Source organism: Phyllostomus discolor, chromosome 14, assembly GCF_004126475.2.
Source record: "Phyllostomus discolor isolate MPI-MPIP mPhyDis1 chromosome 14, mPhyDis1.pri.v3, whole genome shotgun sequence".
Taxonomy (NCBI): domain Eukaryota; kingdom Metazoa; phylum Chordata; class Mammalia; order Chiroptera; family Phyllostomidae; genus Phyllostomus; species Phyllostomus discolor.
In genome coordinates, this window is record NC_040916.2 from 35,288,825 (window position 1) to 35,311,546 (window position 22,722).

A 22,722-nucleotide genomic window follows, 5' to 3' on the forward strand; every position below is an offset into this window, starting at 1 on the left:
CAGCTCCACTGGTATGAGGCCCGGAAAGCCTCCCCGGGGAGCAGCGGGGGTGGTAAAAATGGGGGGTTCTGCTGCTCTAATGTTTAACACATGTCAATGCAGGAGTCCCAAGAGGACCGACGATGTCGAGCAAGACTTGGAGGGGAAAGAAAGGTCTGAGGCAGTGAGCCAGAGCCGGTCACAGAACGTGGGGGGACGTGTCGCTCCAAGGTCAAGGAGGTGCACCTGTCTCCAAAGGTGTCCTATCCTATCCACGCTGGAAGCCCTTGCACACTCAGGGGGAAAGCGGCCACATGTTCACATGAACTGAAAATAGACTGCTTCTGGTTAAGCGAGCATCCCGAGAGAGAGGAGTGCGTCAGTTCCCTAGGGCTGCTGTACAAAGACCCCCATCTAGGTAGCTTAGAAATACGGGGCGCATGGTCTCACAGCTCTGGAGGCCAGGAAGCTGAAACCAAGGTGCCAGCAGAGCCTGGCTTCCTCTGAAGACGCTGGGGAAGGGTCTGGTCGTGCCTCTCTCCTAGCTGCCGGAAGCCTCAGGTGTTCCTTGGCTCATAGGTGCATCACTCCGATCCTGACTCCAGCATCATCAGATGGGCATTCCACATCATCTTCTCCTGTGCACGCCTGTCTCTGTGACGGAACTTCCCCCAAACGTCCAAATGAGGTCACATCTGAGGCAGGGGAGCAGGGCTTCAATGACACAATTCAGCCCGCAGCAGAGGGGATACTTTCTGTCCCACCCACAAAACCATCCTGGCGGAGGTGAACAGGCTGAGCCCCACAGAGAGGCGGTCACAGAGGCGGCCGCAATGACGATGCCCAGAGCAGGCAGCCCCGTCTGAGCATGGCCACGGCAGGGCCACTGCAGCTTGAGCTCTCAGGTCCAGGTGGGCAGCAGCCCCAGTGACCACAGCTGAGCTTCACACCTATGTCGCAGGTCAGGTGCTCAAAACCAATGAAGCCAGTGGGACCTGGGACGCCAGCTCTACAGAACAGCACCTCTGCAGGACTCGGAGGCTGAGCTGTGAGGTCCCAGGTTGGCCAGTCAAGGCAGAAATTAAGAGATCTGTATTGCTAACCACTGTGCTACTTTGGGATTTCCATCTTGCCTCAGGAGTATTCTCTGTTATTGCCAAAACCTACAAGCTCCGGTGTGCGACTGTGCCAGGGACAACGGCATCACGGTGTCTTTGCTAAGAGCGTTCTAACTGCACCCATGTACGTGACAGGGTGGATTTCCAGCTCACACACAATGAGCAGGAACCACAGACAAGACGGTGAAACTCCAGAAGAGCACAAGAGCGGAACTATCAGCCCTCGATCAGCAGCCAGTGGCGACCAAGTCTAACTCCCAGACGCCAGCCAGCAGTGCGGCCAGCGCTTCCCGGAGCTGCTTCAGCGCACGGGCCGGAAAGGCCTGACCTTCCTTCTGGAAAGTAAATGGAAGCCTGACGCACTGTGGTCTGGGTACTAAGGGAAAGAAATGTAACCACCTGGGTGTTCAAAGGCCACTAAAGCCCCTGACACTGAGGTTGTATTTTGTTTTACCCACGACTACATCAGTGGGAGCTTTAAATCCCTTTTCTAGTACACTTGGAAATTTTTTAATGAAGAAACATTAGATTTCACAAAACTTAAATGTTAACGTGTTTCTTAAACAGGGTACGGGTGGGTTCTGACTGACAGGGGCAGGCGAGCCCCGCACGGACGCGGGGGGGCCGTCTGCGCCCACAGGCGGTCTCCCGGACGTAAGGGTTTGCCCCGGAGGACGGCGGAGCGCGCCTCCCTCCGCGGCACAGCGTGGGCGCGTCACGCAGCATGACGCGTGCGAGTGAAAAACTGGAAACATCCTAAACATCGAACAATACAGGACAGATTCAATAAGTCTACTCACAGAGGGAATACTTTATAGAGTCATTAAAAATTATGTGTGTGTGAAGAATATTAAATGAAATGGAAATGCTTATATTACATTAAAATAAAAAATAGGATACCAAACTATAAATACAGTGTGACTGCAGTTTCACTCAAAGAGAGAGAAAGAAACTAAGAAAAAAAAAAAAACACACACAAAGTCTGGAAAGAAACATGAAAATATATTAAAATGCTAAACCTGATCGCTAGACAGCAGGGTTACAAGTAACTTTTACTTTCTTTCAGGAGCTTTCTGGTGTTATCTAACTTTCCTGTAACTGAAATATTTCCAGAGTCAGTAAGAAAACAATGTCATTTTTAAAACTACCATGACATTTCAACTCATATATTGCAAAAGAATGAATAGGAGAGACCTACTCACTAAGCCAAGAAACTATAAATTCAGAGGGCAAAAATTATTTTATTAAAAAGATGGTAACCACATTGAAATTAAAATACTAATATAGTTTATATATTATTCTTAGAAACTAAAAAATTCTGCTAAAAAGCAATAGAATTGAATCTTTGAGAGTACGAGTTCAAGACTCGTAAACCTACCCTTTACTACTGACGGTTATTATTCATGGTAAGTTAATTGTGAATAAAACACACACGCACATACACACCATCATTATTTTTGTCCAGACTATTAAACGCCAGCCTCATTTTTTTCTCATGGTCTTTAAGGTATTGCATAAATTCTTCGAAGTCCAATGCTGCATCAGCGTTGGTATCTACAGCTTTAAAAATTTCCTGCAAGAAAGAAGAAACCATGGCAGAGACCCACTGCAAACCCAGCCCCGTCCAACACGGGTGCACTTGACCCGTGCTGGTTTCCGTCAGCAGCCTCTGGCCTAGTTCTTCCATCACAGCCGCAAGGCTAAGTACATGAAGCAATCTTTTTTATTTTAATTTGTGTAATACTAGAGTCAATAGCCACCATGTCATTCCAAATAATTATGATGCTGAGGAGTATTTACCTTAGGTTACAAATGAATGCCAAGTACCTTAAAAGATTCAAGACACTAAGACTCATAGTTCTTGCCATCAGAGACCTCACACCCTTGTTAGTTAAATGAGATAAAGTATGTGAAATTCTAGCACGACCCACAGCTTCATCGTTTCAGACCAGGCCTTGTGAAGTAAGAGTGTATGTTCAAGTTTCACTGGGGTATTAGGCTTTTGTATGCAAAACATTAATAATCGTAATTGTCAATGCATATCATCTCTATTTCCAGTGGACTCCTATGTCAAGGGCACAGGCCACGTCTCGCTCATCTATGTACCATTAATAGCTGGCATAAAGCATGGCACACAAAGGCCTCTAGTCAGTACTTGTTGAACTGAGAAGTACTGAGAGGGGGGCCCTGGACTAGGCACTCGGGATAGAGAGACATGAAGATGCGGCCGTGCCCTGAAGGAAGGTACAGGCGAGCAGAGACCACTCCCAGGGCCAAAGAGAGCACGTTAGGGGACGAAACAGGAACATACTCAGGCACAGTGGAGTTGTGGGGGATTCGAGAGGGCCTTCCTAGAGGAAGAGTGCCTGAGCTGAGACGGCAGAGAAAATAGGCATTAAGTGGGCAGACAAATGGGAAAAGACATTCCAAGAACATGTGACAGTATCTGCAAGCAGGCAGAACGTATGTCAACTACAGCAAACACAGTAATAATGAAAGTCATAATAACAACAGCTACTATTCATTAAGCACTGACTTCTAAGCACTTTACATTCATATTAATACATTTAATCTTCATAACAACCCTAAATAGTTCCAATTTGCTAAGGACAAAACACAAGGGAGAAAAGTGGGAAATAAGGAAGGTAGAGAGATCATGAAAGGAGTTAGAGCCCACAAGAAGAATTTCAAATCAATTCCCAACAAGTATTTCCCAATGAGTGGAATATACTTCTTACGTGGAAATAGAATTAAATAGCAATAAATCACAGTATGAGAAAACTATTCCTGTTTCAATTACCTTTCAATCCCTCTGATGACATCATGGAGAATGTCTCAGTTAATATGCCTTACTACTTGCCAACTTTTTAAAAAATCAAAGGATAAGGCCCAGGTTCAGCTTTCTCAGACAATACAGTATTTAGTCAGAAATCAATAACACTAATTTATTTTTATTTTGTTTAACTTATGCTTTTTTTAACATCAGCGTGTTAACATGCTGATATTCTTTTTTCTTTTTTTGCTTTATTTATTTTTACAGAGAGGGGAAGGGAGGGAGAAAGAGGAGAGAAACATGGATGTGCAGTTGCCTCACACACGCCCCCAAGTGGCGACCTGACCCACAACCCAGGCATGTGCCCTGACTAGGAATCGAACCAGCGACCCTTTGGTTCACAGGCTAACACTCAATCCACTGAGCCACACCAGCCAGGGCAAGTTTATGCTTGTTTTTAATATAGTTTTCCAGCTATAGTAGTGTTAAATGTCTTTACTTTTTAAATAACTTCTTGACATGCAAATGAATGTATTTACTTAAAATAATAGGTAAATAATAGTACAGTCAGTTCTTAATTATAGCAAACCTCACGAAGCTGGGAAATATGGCTGTAAGTAACAGTGCTCTGCTGAAGAATTCTGAGCAGAGGAATGCCAGGACTAGTGTTAGAGAGGTTATTTCAGTGGTGGACGTGGATGGGGGAGAGAGAGAGAAAACAGAAAAAAATAAAAATATCAGTAAAGAGACTACTGCAAAAACCCAGTGGAGAAATGAGCCTCTGAACTGGGGGGAAGGTAGCAGGAAAGCAACGAGACGCCAAAGGTCTGAGGACAGCGGGAGGTGACTTGACCCCTGACACAACAGAGAGAATGAGGGAAAGAGAGGCGCCTCGAACTGCGAAGAGGCTACTTGGGTTGCCAGGCGTACAGTGGGATCTTTCTCTGAGAGCAGTCAGATTTGCAAGGAGAAGCGTTTGATGAGTTTGATGATATCATGTGAATTGGACTAAATGAACACGAAGTAGCAATATGGTGTCAGCCTTGTTAAGATACATGCACTCCAGAGGGAGAGAAATAATAGTCAGCGAAGATTCGGCAGGCTACCACATCAATTAAGTACTTCCCGGACCAGTGGTTAGAAAAATGTTGCATGGAATTTATAGCAAGCCCCCCCCCAAAAAAAAAATCTGCAGCAGAAAATTTTAACAGTTCCTGGCATTCTGTAGGGCCATGGCAGAAAGAGAGTGCTTCACTACAGGACGCCAAATGACCACACAGCCAGACTGCCTATCCTGAGTTGGGTGCTGTCAGACCCACCACCAGGCGGCAAGTTTGGGTGAGCCCAGCAGCAACCCCTACGATGGACAGCACAGCTCAGGTCACACACAAGCAGAATCGGACAGCACGAGCACCCACTCCAGGCTGCAGAGCCTCGGCCATGAGGACAGCCCAAGGGTTAACGAGTGCATACCTTACACTGCACTGGACCGAAGACCCTGTTCTACAACCAAGGGGCCATATAATGACCACGGGACCCGCCAGTCCTATCACACACGGCGCAACCCAGGAGCCGCTGGCCTGCTGTGACAGAACAAATGTGTGGTTTCCTTCCCAGGGACAGCTTGGAGATGATCACCTCCCAGGATGAGCTAGCATTCCTGAAGACACAGTACCAGGGGTGTCAGACTCATTGTCACCGGGGGCCACATCAGCCTCGAGGTTGCCTTCAAAGGGCCGAATGTCATTTGAGGACCGTGTAAGTGTAACTACTCCTTGACTAAGGGGCAAGGAGCTCCGAGCTACCGCAGGATAAAACAAGGTGGAGGGCCGGACTGGGCCCGCAGGCCTTGTGTTTGCCTCCTGTGCGGTATACACCCCGTACTGGTGTTTGCGCCAATGTTCTTATATCCCTGTGGTTCCTCTCTGACTCCCGCCTCCCCCAGGTTTCCTCTCCGACACCCGGTCTCAGGCTAACAGAAGCCTGAGATACCTGACAGGTGGAGGTGCAGCGTCCCGGAATTCCGGGCTAAGAGAAGGAAGTAGAACCAGAGACTAAAAATAAAGCCATGTAGATGAAACTTTGAGATGAAAATGAATTCAGAGCAGTAGGTTTTGGAGCACAGAATGAAAAAAATACATATATACATATATATTCATGACTATATATATACCCACTGTGTGTGTGTGTGTGTGTGTGTATTTCATTTACTTCCTCAGGCGCACAGAACTCTTCTGGAATTTCCTGAGCCATGCGACTGTTTGGACCCCCCCCCCCCACACACACACACCTCACTGGTACAGAGCTGAAACAGGCAGGGTAGTGTCTACAGACTGTTCAGCATTGATAGAGGAGAAACAGACTAATGTTCCCCTGATATCCTGAAACTTCCATCTAAACGGTTTGTAAATAACTGAGTCAAAGAGCTGTCGAGAGAAGGAAGACATCCCTCACTCGGGCGGGGCACCGAACAGTCAGCTGACGTGCAAACCCGCGGCTCAAGGTCTGACTCGCCCCACACCCTGTGGCTGTGCGAAAGAGACGGCAGGTCTGGGGACCCATCTGTGCCTGCCTCGAGGTGCGAAGGTCCTGATTAAAGAGGTCTTTCACTCCTGCGTGCACAAAGGCTAACACAGCTCCTGAAATTTGGGCCGTGGTCAGTAAATGTCGAATGAGTCCCCAGAAACGCACTCAGCATCTCCCAAACTCCCGAAAAGCGCAGGAAAAAAAGGCTTTGGTCACTCGAAGGCTGGGATCCTCTTTCCAGGGGCTGCATTACTGGGTGTGAGGGGCCCGCAGAAGAGAATTCCGCCCCTCCCTACATAGGCCTTTGAAAGCGGCTCCAGAAAGGAAGGGCAAGTCTGGCTACCCGCTCCCCCCAACGTCTGTCCGTCGGACCCCCGGCGCCACCTCCTCTGGGTCAGTCACCTTCTCCGACTGCAGGCCAAATGTGGAGCTCCAGTTCTTCAGCCCTTCCCGCAGCTCGATGATGTCCACCACCCCGTCCCCGTTGCGGTCAAGGTCTTGGAAGAGGATCTCGTAGTTGAAGTAGTCCTCGTCTTCCTGGCAGGCCGCCGTGGGCAGCACGAAGCCCCGCAGCCAGCGCAGCACGGCCCCTCCGGGGCTGCGGGGCGGCGGCGGGGTCCTCCAGGCCGCCTCTCCTCCAGGCCGTAGTGAGGACATCCGGCCCTGCCGCCATGCCACCCGCCTCCTCCTCGACGGCGATGGCGGCGCCAGGGGGCCCGTGTGAGCCGTCGGCGCGGCCATGGCAACGGCCTGACCCAGCGGCCGCGGTTCCGGACCCCCGCCGGGGCGAAGGTACCGGCGCCTGTGCGCTCTCGGGCGCCCGCACAGGACCCTCGCGCGCGCAGCCTCGTGCGAACCCGGCCAGCACCACGCGAGAGTTGGCCCGCCGGAAGTTGGAGTGCGAGGTGCCAAACGCCGCGGACTTCCGGCCTATGGCGGACCCGGAAGCAGAGGGCTGTGTGGGGAAGGGAAGCCCACTCCCCAGGCGACATGCACCCCGTGCTCGTGTGTTCAGAGTCATCATATGGAAACTTACTAATTATTATTTCTCTGAGTGAATGGAATCAGCCTCCTCACAAGAAAAATAGTTTTACAAAACCTGGTGTCCCTTCCCTGGGGGGTTTCCAAACAGAGGTGTGCGTACGCACACTCCCATCTGCTACCGGGCCTGATCGTCTCCTAGAGAAGCTTAAATTACAACAGGGACTTTTAATTGTTTGTTTGTTACCCCAGCAGGTCAGCTGCTTAAATGCACGGCTGTGGATGTGATGGGTGTTGACGTCATCTGTTAAGCTTCATAACTCTCCGCTATAGCAAATGGTACAAGGTTACAATATAGTGTAGACGCCTCCATGCCTTTAGATGGAACTGGAACGATGAGCAACAAGTGCGCGCACGGGAGTGCCCTGGGGCGGGAGCATTCTGGAGCAGGCTGCGGTTGGCGCTGCAATTCCGCAGCGATGGGACACCCTGGGCGAGAGCTCGGGGGCAGCTGCCCGCAGCCACCCGCAGCCACCAGCAGACTGGTTTTGTTCCCGGGAGCTAGCGGAGTCTGGGCACAGGCCACAGGCAGTTGCCTCACTGGGGCGTTTCATTAACGTTGCAATAATGCAAGCGGGCTCTTGACGTTTTTCCATGGTTTGGCCTCCCCATTTAGGCAAGATGGTCAAGTTTTCCATATGTTACACTGACGCAGCTCACTGATAGGACACAAATGTGTGGAAAGTGTCCCGATAGCGGAGTGACAGAAAGGACATCTGTGCCCTGAAGCCCCACCCCCATTTCGCTCTTGGGAGGCCCCCACTGACCCTGCGGCCTGTCCTCCCCCTGGCCCAGGGGGATGCCCATCCATACCCATGGTGGTCCAACTTCTGGAAGAGCGCTTCAAAAAGGCTGTCGGAGCAGCATTCCTGGCCAGCCACGTGGCACCGCACAGTCGCCAGGCGCACGGTGACCCTGAGAAGCCCAGCTGCGGCTCTGGGCACCAGCCGCCAGGGAGATTGGGAGGGAGAGGCGCCTGCCTGCCACCTAGCGACTGCCGCTGCAACACGGGTCCCAAGCCTGCGCGTTCCGAGTCAGAGGATGAGAAGAGTCCTCACTTGTCAACAGCCCTGGTTCCAGATCTGCTTCTGCGCGTTAGCTGCTTGGAACCACACACACCCCCTCCCCCGCCACCGTTGTTGTTTGTTTTTTCAGGTTACCGTTTGGCTGGGGCTTCCCAGACAGCACAGTTTTCATTCAAACTCCAAACTGGCTGAGGGTAGTCCCATGCATGTTACATGTTTTTATGGGAACTTTCTTCAGTTTTGTGCTTACAGCCAAGGTTGCTGTACACCAACCGCCAAAGGGCCATCCTGGGCCAGTTCTCTCTCTTCCTCTCACTAGGCCGAGGCTCCGTCTCTCGTTCCATCAGCACCTTTGGTCAGAACTAAATACCAAATATTTGCCAAAGTACCGGCGTCCACTGTGCTATGCCTCCCTCTAAGGCTCTGCACCTGTTTGCTCCACTCAGTATACACAGTTTAGGCGGCAAGGAGCAGTAAGACAGATGACGTCAGCCTGCGGACTATGTTTACGTGAAATAGACATAAACCCAGACAAAAGCCACCATTGTTCCTGGTCTCCCACCTAATCAATAAACATCCTCAATTAATAATGCACAACTAGTCAAAATAACCGGTGACCAGAAAAATGCCCGGGTTAAATGATAATCAAAGTGACTATATACCTAGCGTCGAAACTGTTAAAATAGATCAAAGTGAAAATAACGAGCATTTTGTATGAAATCAATACGTTGAAAATCACTGTTTTACTATTTTACACAGGAGTGATATTTATGAAACAAAAACTTTATAGACTAGTGATAAACGAATATTGTCATAATTATGCAAATTGCCACAGTGTGTGATTTATACAGCATTTACAGAGTGTGTATGCTGTGCGAAGCAGTGTGCTGGCTGCTAGAGACACGAGGAGCTCACAGCCTGATGGTAGAGCTCCTCTACACAAACAGATGAATTATGAAGTACTTATTTGAAGTACAGTTTTTTATTGATGAGCAGACTCTTTAGATTCAGCAAATGAACAAAAGAATTTTTTTTTAGTTTTTATAAAAACAAATCCACTGTGCAGGGAGGGGGGGGGGGGGGAGGCTAAATGTAATTTGGCTCACTGACCAGTAGAGGGTGATAGAACACCAGAATGATGCCTTTATGGGCCACATTGAGGGCATTTTTCTGTAAACATAATTTACTCAACTAATATTTTTCCCCCAAATTAATTATATACCTGTGTGTTGGATATATAAAGTATATAGATCCATCCTAGCACTCATGATTTAGACAACACTCGTGATTTAGAAAAATGCAGTGAAAAAAACATTTTTACTTTTGTTTTATTTCATTGTATTTTACTTTTTTTCTCTATGCCCTACAATATCATGAAAGCTCACCAACCAAAGAAATACATTGCATTAGTTTAATCATAAGTGTTGCAAATACTGTTTATCTGTCTTCTCAGTATCTTTCAAGAGTAGTCAAGTTCATGAAACTCGATGTCGTGGGTGTACTGATCCAGCTGTAGATGTTGACAGAAAATAAATTATAAAAATCTCTTTATGTTTTCTGTGAGTAGTAGTATGTTTGAAGCATGGGATTTGATCCCACTTATTTATGTAAATTTCTTTGGCTATCATTCAGATTTGTAATGTTGAGATCAAAGCTATTCAAAATGCAACTATGATAAAAGCACTTTATATAGAACCACAGTATATTTTCTACAAAAAGGAAAGAAAAAAAGGCAGAGAAGAAAAAGAAAACTTTTTATCAGGACTTTTTGTTTAACATTATTGTGAAAGTGCCTCTTGTTTAGATTATTATAGACAATCAGTTCTCCCCTTTGAAGGGTACCAGTGGGCAGTTATTTATGGAGCACCCACTTAGATGCTCAACTTGTGTGCTGTAACAAATTAACAAAAACGGGGTGGCATAAAACAACAGATATTCACCTTCTCACACTTCAGGAGGCCAGAAGCCTGAAATCAAGGCTGGCTTCATCCGGAAGCTCTGCATTAGAAGCCCTTCCTTATCTCTCTCCTAATTTCTGGTGGTTGCCGGCAATCCTTGCTTCTAGCTGCATCACTCCAATCTCTGCCTCCTCCTTCACATGGTCTTCTCCTCCGAGTGTCTCTCTGTGTCATCACGTGACCTTCTTATAAGGATACCCGTCACTGAATTCAGGGTCCACCTTAATCCAGTGTCACCTCGTCTGAACTAATTGTGTCTGCAAAGACCCTATTTCTAATAAGATCATACTCTGAGGTTCTAGGTGGACATGAATTTTGGCAGAACACTGTTTAATCCAGTACAAGTAGTCATGCCATTTTTGTATGTCTTCAAAGAAACCTTAAAAGAGAAAAATGTGGTTTTCTGTAATGGAAATAATAAGAGAAGTGAGTTGTTATATTCAGAATAGACATATCCCAAAGTACAATCAACTACCTCATTTTACTTTACTTTCCTTAATCTTTTCACTTCATTTTATTTTAATTTAATTTTACTTTTACTCTACTTTCATATTCGTGTGTATGTGCCTTGCCTTATTCTATAGTGGTTTTGAGGTATCTTACAATAAATATTTAGATAGTAATGTGCACAACATAAAATATATGTGGCTTTCCATCATAAACAGTGTCTGCTTATTTTGAGACCCAGTAGAATTAGAGATTGAATAATAAAGGAAGATAGAGCAATACCCTCTCTATTAGTAGAATCCAGAAAGTTCCATCACAAGAAATCCATGGTCACATTATCAAAATATTAAAGAAAAACATTCCTTTTAGTTAGTCTTCCAGTTATTATGTATTTTATGTTTTCATTTATGAGATAAGTAAGAAATAGACCAATTATTACAAGTGTGTGCCATACACTGAACTGAGAAAGCCCCAAATCATCACAAAGAAGTAATCATTTTCTGTTTTTCCTTACCCAGACGAAGATGCTACACTCAGCTGGTCCCTAGGTGAGAACTGCAGGCAGGCAGAAGATGGGAGCCAGCTGCCGACTGAGACGACCCAGTTTGAAGGTGGAGTAGAAAGTCAAGGCGAGAGGCCACTGAGACACAGACGATAAAGGAAAATGTGTCCATTTGCACAATTCTTGTTATCAGAAAGGAGGAAACACATTGCTTTCTCGGGAGAAGCCATGTGTTTTGGAGGGGTGTCTCTCTGAGTGATAAAGGGAGAAGATAATGGCCTTTAAAACCTCTCAAAGCAATCACAATGACAGAAATGGCTGCTTCTTGTCCATCGTTTTGTTCCAGCGGAGGCCATAACGTTAGCACAACGCAGCCAAGGCAGTTACAAAAGGGCGAAGACGACCCCAGTAATGGCTCCAGCTTACTCCTCGGACAGAAGTTAATGGACCTGAAAGAGTAACGGAAACAAATATCCTCCAACACACCTCCCAACATATCACACTGCCACCTGGCCTTTCGTGCTCACCGGTAAGAAGACAGAAAGCTAACATTCTGAGGTGCTAGATCTGCACATGCTTTAAACGCAAGTGAGCAGGTAGGAGAGTTACATTTTTTTAAGAAAATCAAAGAATCCAAATAGAACACTGGACAGACATTCTGAAGGTACCTGCAAGGAAACTCGGAATTTTCCACAAGAAGCAGTTCAAGGGAGGCTTCAAGACCGATCCAGTAAACCCAACAAAAAACATTGTCTTCCCTATTTCCCTACCTTCTGAGACCCAACAACAACACAGGGACAAACCCAGGATGGTTAAGACAACAGAAGGAGGGTGAGGAATTGTGTGGAAGATGGAAGGAGACTAGGAAGCTGCCTGTGGTGAGGTTAGATAAGAGAGGATGGACAGCTCAAAATATGCGGGGACCACAGTCAGTGCAGGAGAGGGCCGGTGTCCGTGGTGGACGCCCCTGAAGCTTCAGCTGTGGCGGGCAGGTGCCTTGGAGTGCGGGAGGCAGAGGGGCAGCGGAGACTGCACCAGACACCTGCCTGCGTCCCCCACTCTCGCCTCCCGTTCCTGAGTACATGGAATACCTACTGGCATTGGACTCCTGATTTAAAAAAAAAAAAAAAAAGGCCCTGGCTGGCATAGCTCAGTGGATTGAGCTCAGGCTGCGAACCAAAGCATTGCAGGTTCGATTCCCAGTCAGGGCACATGCCTGGGTTGCAGGCCACGTCCCTAATGGGGGCCACATGAGAGGCAACCACACACTGATGTTTCTCTCTCTTTCTCCCTCTCTTCCCCTCTCTAAAAATAAATAAATAAAAAATCTTAAAAATATATATTTATAAAAAAAAGTTTCTTGTCTTGAAAAACTGAATAAACTGAGGAGAATTAAGAATACTAAGGCTGAATGCCAGTGGCCCAAATAAACTCTCACCATTTTTGTACTTTGGAGTGCCAATCTATCCTACCCCCCCCCCACACACACACACACACAAAACTAAAAGGCTCCAGCATGCTTACCCTAAAATCAAGACAACCATGAATAAGGCTATTTATAGAAGCGGCAGCTGGCTGTGTACCAAGAATTTGTGCTCCTTGTTCCTCAGTGTGATGCTTCTTCCAGGGGGTGGCTGCCCAGCCAGGGGCTGCCTCCAGCCTCGCCTGCGTGCAGGTGTGGTCTTCTAACAGGTGGTATGTGTGCAGAAGTGATGTGGGCCACTTCCAGGCCAGGGCTTTTGTCTCTCTTTCTGGCAGCCGGAAGCAGAAGACACCAAGGCCGAAGGAGACACTAGCAGCCCCAGTGAAAGAGCCTAACCCTCTGAATCATCACGTGCAAGGAAGCCCCTGCCAATCAGAAGCATTTGCGCTGGACCGTGATACAGATGAGACGTAAACATCTACAGTGCAAAGCATTGTAATCTGGAGGTTTATTTGGGTAACCAGCATTTCCATGATTAATTTTCCCTCCCAAATACACAGAACTATCCCACAGAGAAACAGACCTGTCTGTGCAGCAGTTAAGAAGTTTCCAAAAGCTATCTAGAACATCCACCCCATTCTAAACATGGCAGGCACCCTGGCTGGCGTAGTTCAGTGGATTGAGCGCGGGCTGCGAACCGAAGCATCGCAGGTTTGATTCCCAGTCAGGGCACATGCCTGGGTTGCAGACCATGGCCCCTAGCAACCGCACATTGATGTTTCTCTCTCTCTCTCTCTTTCTCCCTCCCTTCCCTCTCTAAAAATAAATAAATAAATCTTTTAAAAAAGTAAAATAAATAAACATGCCAGGCAACTAAAGATCACAAGAAAAAAGACAAGCAACCTAAAAGAGAAAGACAGAGATCAATAATACTGATCTTAGGGAATGAGCAGAGATTATCTATGGAATAGAAAAAGATGCTTGAAACTTTTTACAGTAGCATTAACAATGATGTTTGGAAAGATGTTGTTTTCATGAAGTTAGAACTAGATGCTCCCAGCTTTCAGCCCAACTTCCCCACACACACCAAAGTAAAAACTCAAAACAAGAAAGTGTTCTTGGAAATTAGGCATCTAATTGCTGAAATTTTTATGAAATAGTAGAAGGACTGAAAAGCAAATTCTAGGACCTCTCCTAGAACATAAAGCAAAACATAAAATGAGAGAAAACTTTAGGGAAAGATGAAACAAAATCCAGAAGACCCAATATCCAGTAAATAGAAGTTTCAAAAAGAAAAAGTAGGGAGAGTAAAATTAATTTAAAAAACTATATATATTTATACTTATCATATAGTACTATATGTATATTATTTTATTTTACTTTTTGCCTGGAAGAAATGAGCGATTACTTCTCACGCAGTAAATGCAGGGTGGGCTTTTTGTCATTAAATAAACTCATCAAAATGTTTACCAAACAACTAATATTCTCAGAAAAATTGCAGTTAAGCTCAGAAGCTTAGATTTGAACAAAAAATGGCACAAAACAGTGCACATGTGGAAAATATATTTAAATTCTGTTAACTCTAAAATATCATTTATTGGAAGCGCTTACAGCATTTTTTAAAAGGGCTTGATAGATTTTATTTTAATAAGACAGAGTGAAAAGGAAATGTTTTAAAAGATGTCATCAGTTTCTTATTCAACTAAGCACTGTACATTATTTTGAAGGAAACAATACAATTTCAAATCAGAACTTTCTTCTCAAGAAATGGTATCAGGACATAACTGATTTAATATACACTCTTCAACGGAAATAAAGTTTATACAATTTACTGGGGGGGAAATGCATGCAGAATTTGTTAAGTTAGTCAGTGTAATTCCCCATAGTCACAAGCATTATAGCTAAGAACAAAAGAACATAATGAGTTCTGGCTGGTGTGGCTCAGTGGATTGAGTGCCGGCCTGTGATCCAAAGGGTTGCAGGTTCGATTCCCAGTTAGAGCAAATGCCTGGGTTGCAAGCCAGGTCCCCAGTAGAGGGTGCACAAGAGGCAACCGCACACTGATGTTTCTCTCCCTCTCTCTAAAAATAAATAAATAAAATCTTTTTAAAAATTTTAAAAAGAGAAAGAAATCTCTGCCAATTAAAGATCAATCAGAAAGGTAAGTAAAGGAGTTCTGAAAATATAGCATAGCCATTCAGATTTAACTGACAATAAAAAAAATCAGTTTATATACAACTTTTCGGGAACATGTCTACAGTGTCAGTTAAAGCCTATCTTTGTTGTTTGATACAAATGCCACTCTAATCAGCAAAGACAGATGGGAGCCCCTTCCTCCTGCCCCGCCCCTTCCATACCACATAACCACGACACCCCCCCACTAACGTCTGCACGGGAAAGCAGCATCATCACTCTTGCTGTGGCCCGGCCTTATTGTATCAGTGCAAGGCCAATGTATTTGGCCCCCAAAAAAGGTTTCCACCAATGAAGGTGCTTGAATTGCCAAGCTCTGTGTTAAGAAATCAAGTCTGTGCTAAATACCAAGCCAGAAATTGAAGCAAATCCCTGAATAGTTTTGATAAAACCTGCTTTAAAGTCAGCTGTTTGTGCCTTTACCTCAGTTTCCTTTCCTACGTGTCTTTGGAAACTTTTTTTTTTCTTTTAGTTTTTATAACCCACCTTGTCATTCTGCTTTTTGCTGCATAGTAAAACCATCAGGGTGAGATTTTCCTGCGATCTCCTGGGGCCAAACTGACGGATCAAGCATGCTCCCACGGAAGAGGGGCGGTCAGCTGGCATTCTGAAGTGTGCCAAAGAAAGGGCACGGTACGGGGCGTCTCCACATACCTTGAGTCTTGGCCCTCCTCTCCCACAGAACAATTAAATTAAATTACATTTAAATTATAAAAGCTTCTTATGAAGATAGCTCTTAGGATTTAAAATGAGTACAGTTAAATATGGCATTCAAAGTATCCGGCTGAATAGGCCTACTGTATATTCCAACTATAATTCTCTTCAGATTGAAAATAACCCCCAGATATGGCGGAAGGTACCTCTTCCAACACTTCGTGTTATAAATGGACTCCCTTTCCTCTCCCTTCACAGCAGGTCTCCCCTACCCACCTCTTTAGAAAGTACTTTGGTTTGGTTTGAATATTTAAAGGATTTTGCCTGGCTGGCATGGCTCAGTGGATTGAGCGTGGGCTGCAAACCAAAACATCGCAGGATTGATTCCCAGTCAGGGCACATGCCTAGATTGCAGGCCATGACCCCCAGCAACCGCACATTGATGTTTCTCTCTCTCTCTCTCTTTCTCCCTCCCTTCCCTCTCTAAAAATCAATAAATAAAATCTTTGGGGAAAAAAAGGATTTTCTGAGCTTTGATTTGGTTTGAACTTTTAAGAGATTTTCTGAGCTTTCTTTGAGAGCATCAGTAATTTCTAACAATTGGCAAACCCTGAAAACCCTGTTTATCTAAACCCATTCTACTGAAATCTGAATATTCCTTCTTAGAAAGGTTGTATAAATAAACATTGCTCGTACCAATGGGGAAATTATATTTGATTGCCTTAGCCACGACAATAGCAGAAATTGGCAGTGGGCTTTTACTTGAAATCTACTCATCAAATCATATTTAACCTAGAAAACCCTTAGTGTAAGTGTTCTAGGAGCATGTGAGCTTAAATCAAGCCCATGCATAGGCGGGCACTTTTTGTAGGTATTGTTGAAGATAAAGATCGCATGTGCTATTTTGAGAATGTCCTTGTTATAAATGCAGCAAAAAAAAAAACAAATCTATACACCTCAGACACAGGGCTGGCCAAGAAGGTCAGGTTAAGGTTACAAGAGACATTTCTCCGACTCATCAGTATGAGAACATAAAGATGCTTAAACAAGGAAACAACACTGAACGCAAGTAACCGGGACACTCGTCATCGCAGTGCAGAATCCAGGATGTCCCTCCCCCGGAGCACCTCCCGTTTTCATCGCCAGGGTCAGGAAAAGTGAATCGAATGTATGCATTTTCAGAATGGAGTGCAAATGTATTTCTTCCTTACAGGAGCATATTTTCTGTGTCAGTCTTGATCTGGTTTTCCCCCTGCATCCCCTAAATTTGCTTAAAGTACCAGCATCCTCTCTGCCATGGAGCTCTATAAAATTGAAGTCACTTTTCGCTTCCTTCCCTTATTCCATCACCATACGCAGTAGCTAGCCAGGGCCCATTGATGCAAAGCCTCGTAACCCGCTGTCTGCACAGCTGTGATAACTAGCCTTCTAACTGGCCCCTCAGTAGCCTCTCACCGACCCAAGGTGTCTCAAACACTCCAATTGGGTTATTGTTCCTAACGTTCAGCTCTGATTTTTCATTCGCTTGCTCTATCTAAATGCCTCACAACCTACGAAATAACGTCTCGACCACCCAGCCTAGCATTTAAAACCAGGTTCTGGCCACAGTCTGTTTCCAACCGGGTTTTCCTCTACTCTTCATAGCTATTGTTTCCTTTGTCCCAACCCCAGTGTCTGCTCCTCCCTGACTTGATGCTTTCCTGCCCCTCTCTGCCTTGGCTCAAGTCGGAAATGGTTTTTCCTTCCTTCTCTGTCTTTACAGATCCTCTGCCTTTGCAGATCCTCGCTTCCTTCAGGGCTCAAGGTCTAGCTCCGCGCCACATCCCCCACAAAGCCTGCTCTCCGTTTCTCATCTGGAAGCAATTGTTTCCTCCTCTGAAGTGCTCGGGTAGTTATTTACGTAAATGCCTCTTTCTCCACTCTCTTCTGTTTTCCTCCCCTGCCCCTCAGCTCCTTGAGAAGATCCAACCCTTATTTGCCTTTATATCCTCTAACTGAATCCTTGTATACTGGGCAACTACATAAATAATAGGTGAAGAAATAAGTATGTATATATCCAATAAATAAGCAGCCTTTAACGAAAATAAGAGTTTTATGTAAAAGAAGACATAATCGAATGCATGGAAAAATACTGACTTGGTACTGTAGCCAGATGCCAGTAAATGAGGAAAAAAAAAAAGAACATTGAAAGGGGAATATGTGTTTATATCTAGCTAACAATATATAATAATCTTGTTAAGAAATATTTCCTCAAAGTATTTATTCTAACTGATATATTCTAATGCAGAACTTACGGGTAGTTTGTGTGTGTGTGTGTGTGTGTGTGTGTGTGTGTGTGTGTTATGGGTAGTTTTAAATGGACACGCATGCCTAGTCCTTTCATTTCCACTTTCTTTGTTATTAATACAAGTCAAGGCTGCTGATTTGGCTCCAGATGGTTGAAATAATATCTGAAACCTCATCAGTCCTAAATGTGACTGACCAAAGTAATATGCAGACCAATAAATATATCGTTGAATTGAAACACTCTCAACTCTAAATAGAACCAAACCCATCTCCCAGTAATTTTGGTTCTCAAAACACAGAGTCAAAGTCTGTTTTTGTTTCACTCTATGCTTTTATTTTTCACTATACACTTTTGAGATCACCTTGAACACATGATCAAATTCATTTTTTTCACACATGCTTAGCAAAGTGCTTGGTATATAAACACTCACTAAATATCGAATGCACAAATCTACAGAAGAAGAATGCCCATCCTATTTGTCAGCTACTGTCCCTGAGTGATAATGCCGTGCTCAGAAATCAAACCAGCCATGAGCTGGACAGGAAATAGGTGCTCTGTAAATATTTGTTGAATTTAATTCATATAGTTTGAGAGCTGGAGAGGATCTTAGAGATGATTCACCTTCTCGTCATTGCCCTCTCCTCTGCGTGCGTGGTGCTTTTTGCATGTTTATTGAAGCACATGTTTCAGCAAAGATTTATTTAGCTTTTCTCCTTGCTGACTCCTTGAAGGCAAAGACACTGTGATGACCCGCCTTTCCCACGGAGCCTGATGCTTGGTCGTCGACAGGCGCTCAAATGCTTGCTGAGTGGGTGAGCGTGAGAAACGCTTTCTGTGCAGTATGGTAGCCGTTAGCCGCATGTGACTATTTAAATGAACTAGGACTAAAGGAAATTTGAAATTCATTTTGTCTGTCACGCCAGCCACATCTCTCTCACATGTTAAGTAACAACATGTGGCTACCATATTGAACAACACAGGGAATATTTCTGTCATTATAGAAAGTTCTCTTGGGCAGTTGTCACTTGCTCAAAATCAAACCATCAGAAGCAGACCTGAGATGAATACTGGGAACTTCTAAATCAATGTCCATTGTTGTTAAGTCATAACGGATTCATTGCAGAATTCCAGCTGCCTGTAGCCCTAACTGAGAGCTAGGGATATTGTGGGAGGCATGGTCTTATGGTTGCCACAGAAGCTATTTTATTTTTGTATTACAGTTGGTCAGTTTGCAGGTTTTACAAACACAAAAATATAACAGATTTTTAAAATGTACCTGAAAGTTCTATACCTCTGGTGTAGAAGTAGAAAATACTGCTAATTTTAAAAATGCTTTCCAGGGGCCTAGCTAAGGATTGGTTTCTTGAAACCATTTATCTCTGGCTTACTCATTTGTAAAAATTATTTGGCTCTAAATCAGCAGATCAGATCTGGGATTCAAAGTTGTCTTGGTCTGAGTTCTTAAAAGATTTCCTCAGCATTTTTTTTTTTAGAGCATCAGTAATTTCTCAAAGGCTCTTATTTTCTAAACCTTCCATAATGTATTAGTTTATGAAATCAGTGTTTTGTGTTCTCTGGAGAGAGAAATCTAGTCCTGCCTGATACGAACAGTAATGAAGAGGTGAGGACAGGACGTGATCATTCCCACTGGTGCCCTAACGTTAGACCGAAGGAGGCAAGGAGAGGAAGGACCAAATGGGAGTTCAAGGAGGAGGATGCGAGTGACATCTGGCGGGTAGAGAGGCCAAGGATGCAGCTGAACACGACGCAATGCACAGACAGTTCCACAGCCAAGAACCATCTGGCCCAAGAAGTCAGCGGTGCCAAGGGTGCGAAGCTCACTATGACCTATAAACTAAGAAGATCTTCCTCGATCACACCTATACATAGGCGTACAGTGATGAGGCAAACGTCCTGCAGTCAACACTTCCAGGTGGGAAAGGGGGGAGGGGAAACACTGTCCCGCTGCAAAGGCGAAATTCCACTGTGATGACCCAGAGCCCGAGGGGAGGGCAGGGGGAGGCGGGCAGTTCCCAGGCTAGGCCTCATTTCTGCTTTCTGTAAGGAACCCCGTGTCCATTGTCCTCTGGGGTCACTGGACCACAGTGGCTCTGCCCTCCAAAGTTTTTCCTCTAAGTCCACAGCAAGTGGGTTGTTGGGAAGCCTGACTTCCTGGTAGTCCGTGAAGCTTGTAACACAGACTCGTGATTTCTGTAGCATTTCAGTCCCCCCAAAACGAAAGACTTCTGATCTGTTTGCATCCAGTTTCATACGCCAGTAACACTAAATAAAGTTCTTTCCCAGAGATAATTCTTAATCCTAACTTCTTTCTTTGCTTTGTCACCCCTATACTTCTCACATTAAAGGGCCATCGGACTTAAATGTGAAGGCCACACCCTAATCTAATCTCTGCTACACGGCTGAGTTTTAATGGGCCCATGTTGCTCAAAAGCTTTTTCAATCTCATTTCCTATTCTTTGCAGTCTAGAGCAGCCGGTTTTTCCAATCCCTTGGGGCTCCAAATTTCTGCGCTCTGTATTCCTTTTCATCTGTGCATGCACACCTGTTTATTATTGCATGAGCTCGTTTCCCTAATACCTTTCTAAATGCAGCTGGTAAGCATAACCCACTCACGTTCCATTTTCTGGCCTCTGCTAGAGCTATGGACTTTGCAGGCACTTAACGTGCCTTCCGATGACCACAGACAACTCTTACAAATGTCTGGCCATCAATGTCCATTTTCCAGCTCCTAATATTAGCTTCCCTGCTGTCTCCTGCCTGCCTGACTCGCTTCAGGTTTTTACGGCAGCACCCTACTTCTGTGACAATTTCTGTATTGAAGTAATGCTCACTGGTGTGACGAACATAACCTTGAAAGGTCACAGTAGAAGTTTGTTTCTTGCTCACACGACAGTTCAATGTCAGTGTCCCTAGTCAGGGGTGGAGGAGCGAGGGAGTGACTCTAGCCACACAGTCACCCAGGGACCCCAGGGACCCAGGCTCTGTCATCTTCAACATGTAACTTCCAACCTTTCCCTTGACATCAACTTCCAACCAGCAGATGCCAGAAGCGGGGGAGATGATTGATGCTAAAGTGATCGTGGTAATCATTTCACAGCCTGGGCCTGAATCAAGTCATTACATTGTACATCTCGGACTAATGCAGTGTTACATGGCGGTTACATCTCAACCCTGGCGCAGCGGGGGTGGGGGCAGGGAACCGACTGCTGGTGTTGGCAGTTCTCCACGTGCTGACTCAGTGATCTGGGCTGCTGCAGTCTTGTAGCCACTCCACGTTAACCCGAGGTTTCCTCCGTGACTGTCGTAGCGAGGAAGAGGAAGTCTAGGGCACTGCTCGAAGGCTCGCCACTGTCTCTTCCTAGAAGTGGCACGCTGCTTCTCACATGTTACTGGCCCCGCCTAACTACAGGGGCCCCAGAAATGTAAACTCCCGTATGCCCAGGAAGTAAAGGAGAACCAGATATAGTGAACGTTAGTGACGTTTGCCACAGACGAGATGACCTTGGTGATTCAAGGTCCACTGGCTTCCGCTCCTCCAGCCCTTCCAAGGGTTTCGGAAGCACTGAATTGCCTGGCTGATATCCCTTTGGTTTTTTTGTTTGTTTGTTTGTTTTTATTTTTAAAGGAGTTCATTTATTTCTTTTTAGAGAGGGAAGGGAGGGAGAGAGAGAGAGAGAGAGAGAGAGAAACATCAATGTGAGGCTGCTGGGGGCCATGGCCTGCAACCCAGGCATGTGCCCTGACTGGGAATCGAACCTGTGACACTTTGGCTCACAGCCCGCGCTCAATCCACAGAGCTATACCAGCCAGGCCCTTTGTTTTTTCATATATCTAGTGGTTTGGGGTCCCTCCAGAGAACCCTGCCTGCATCAGGTGTGTGCTGGTGGCTCTCTGTCCCCTCACTGCCATCCACCCTCCACCCTCTGCGCCCTCCTGTGTGCCCCAGGAGGGCGTGCTCTACAAACTACACCTTCAAGGTTCCATTGCCCTATGGCTTGGGTTAGTTTTGGATAATGGGAGGTACTACCAGACTGTGGGTCCCTTACCCTGCCCTATGAAGAGTTCTGTAAAAAGTGCTGGCTGGTGTAGCTCAGTTGATTGAGTGTAGGCTGTGAACTAAAGGGTCACCAGTTCAATTCCCAGTCAGGGCACATGCCAGGGTTGGAAGCCAGGTCCCCAGAGGGGGCCACATGGAGGCAACCACACATTGATGTTTCTCCCCCTCTCCTTCTCCCTTCCTTCCCCCTCTCTAAAAAATAAATAAATAAAATCTTTTTAAAAAATAAAGTTCTGTAAAGCGTCCTTTCATTACACTTTTTTTAAAATTTAAACACCTTGAGTACGATGTCTGCTTCTTGCCTGGACCTTGACTCGTACAAGGTGTTTCATGATCAAACATTGAGTCTAAAAAGGAGCATTAGACTCTTTCCCCACCTCTAGTGTTACTGCAGCTGGAGATTCTGATAAAATGCAAATCTGAGTTTAGTACCCCCCGTCGCCGCACCCCGCTCTAAGCGGCAGCCATTCCTGAGCCACTTTCAGTTCCTTCTGCAGCACGGGTCTCTTCCTCTGAGCCTTCGCACATGCACTAGCTTCTTCCTGGAAACCGCTCCCCACCCCCACTCTCGCATTCAGGCCTCAGCTCAAATGTCACTTACCCCAGGGTCTCCCACAAACCTGCTTTGCTAGTTAGATGTGGTTCTGTGCTCCCAGCAGCCTCCGCTTACCAGCACACACAGACAGAACTCAGGGCCACAGTGTACTGCAAAACGCCT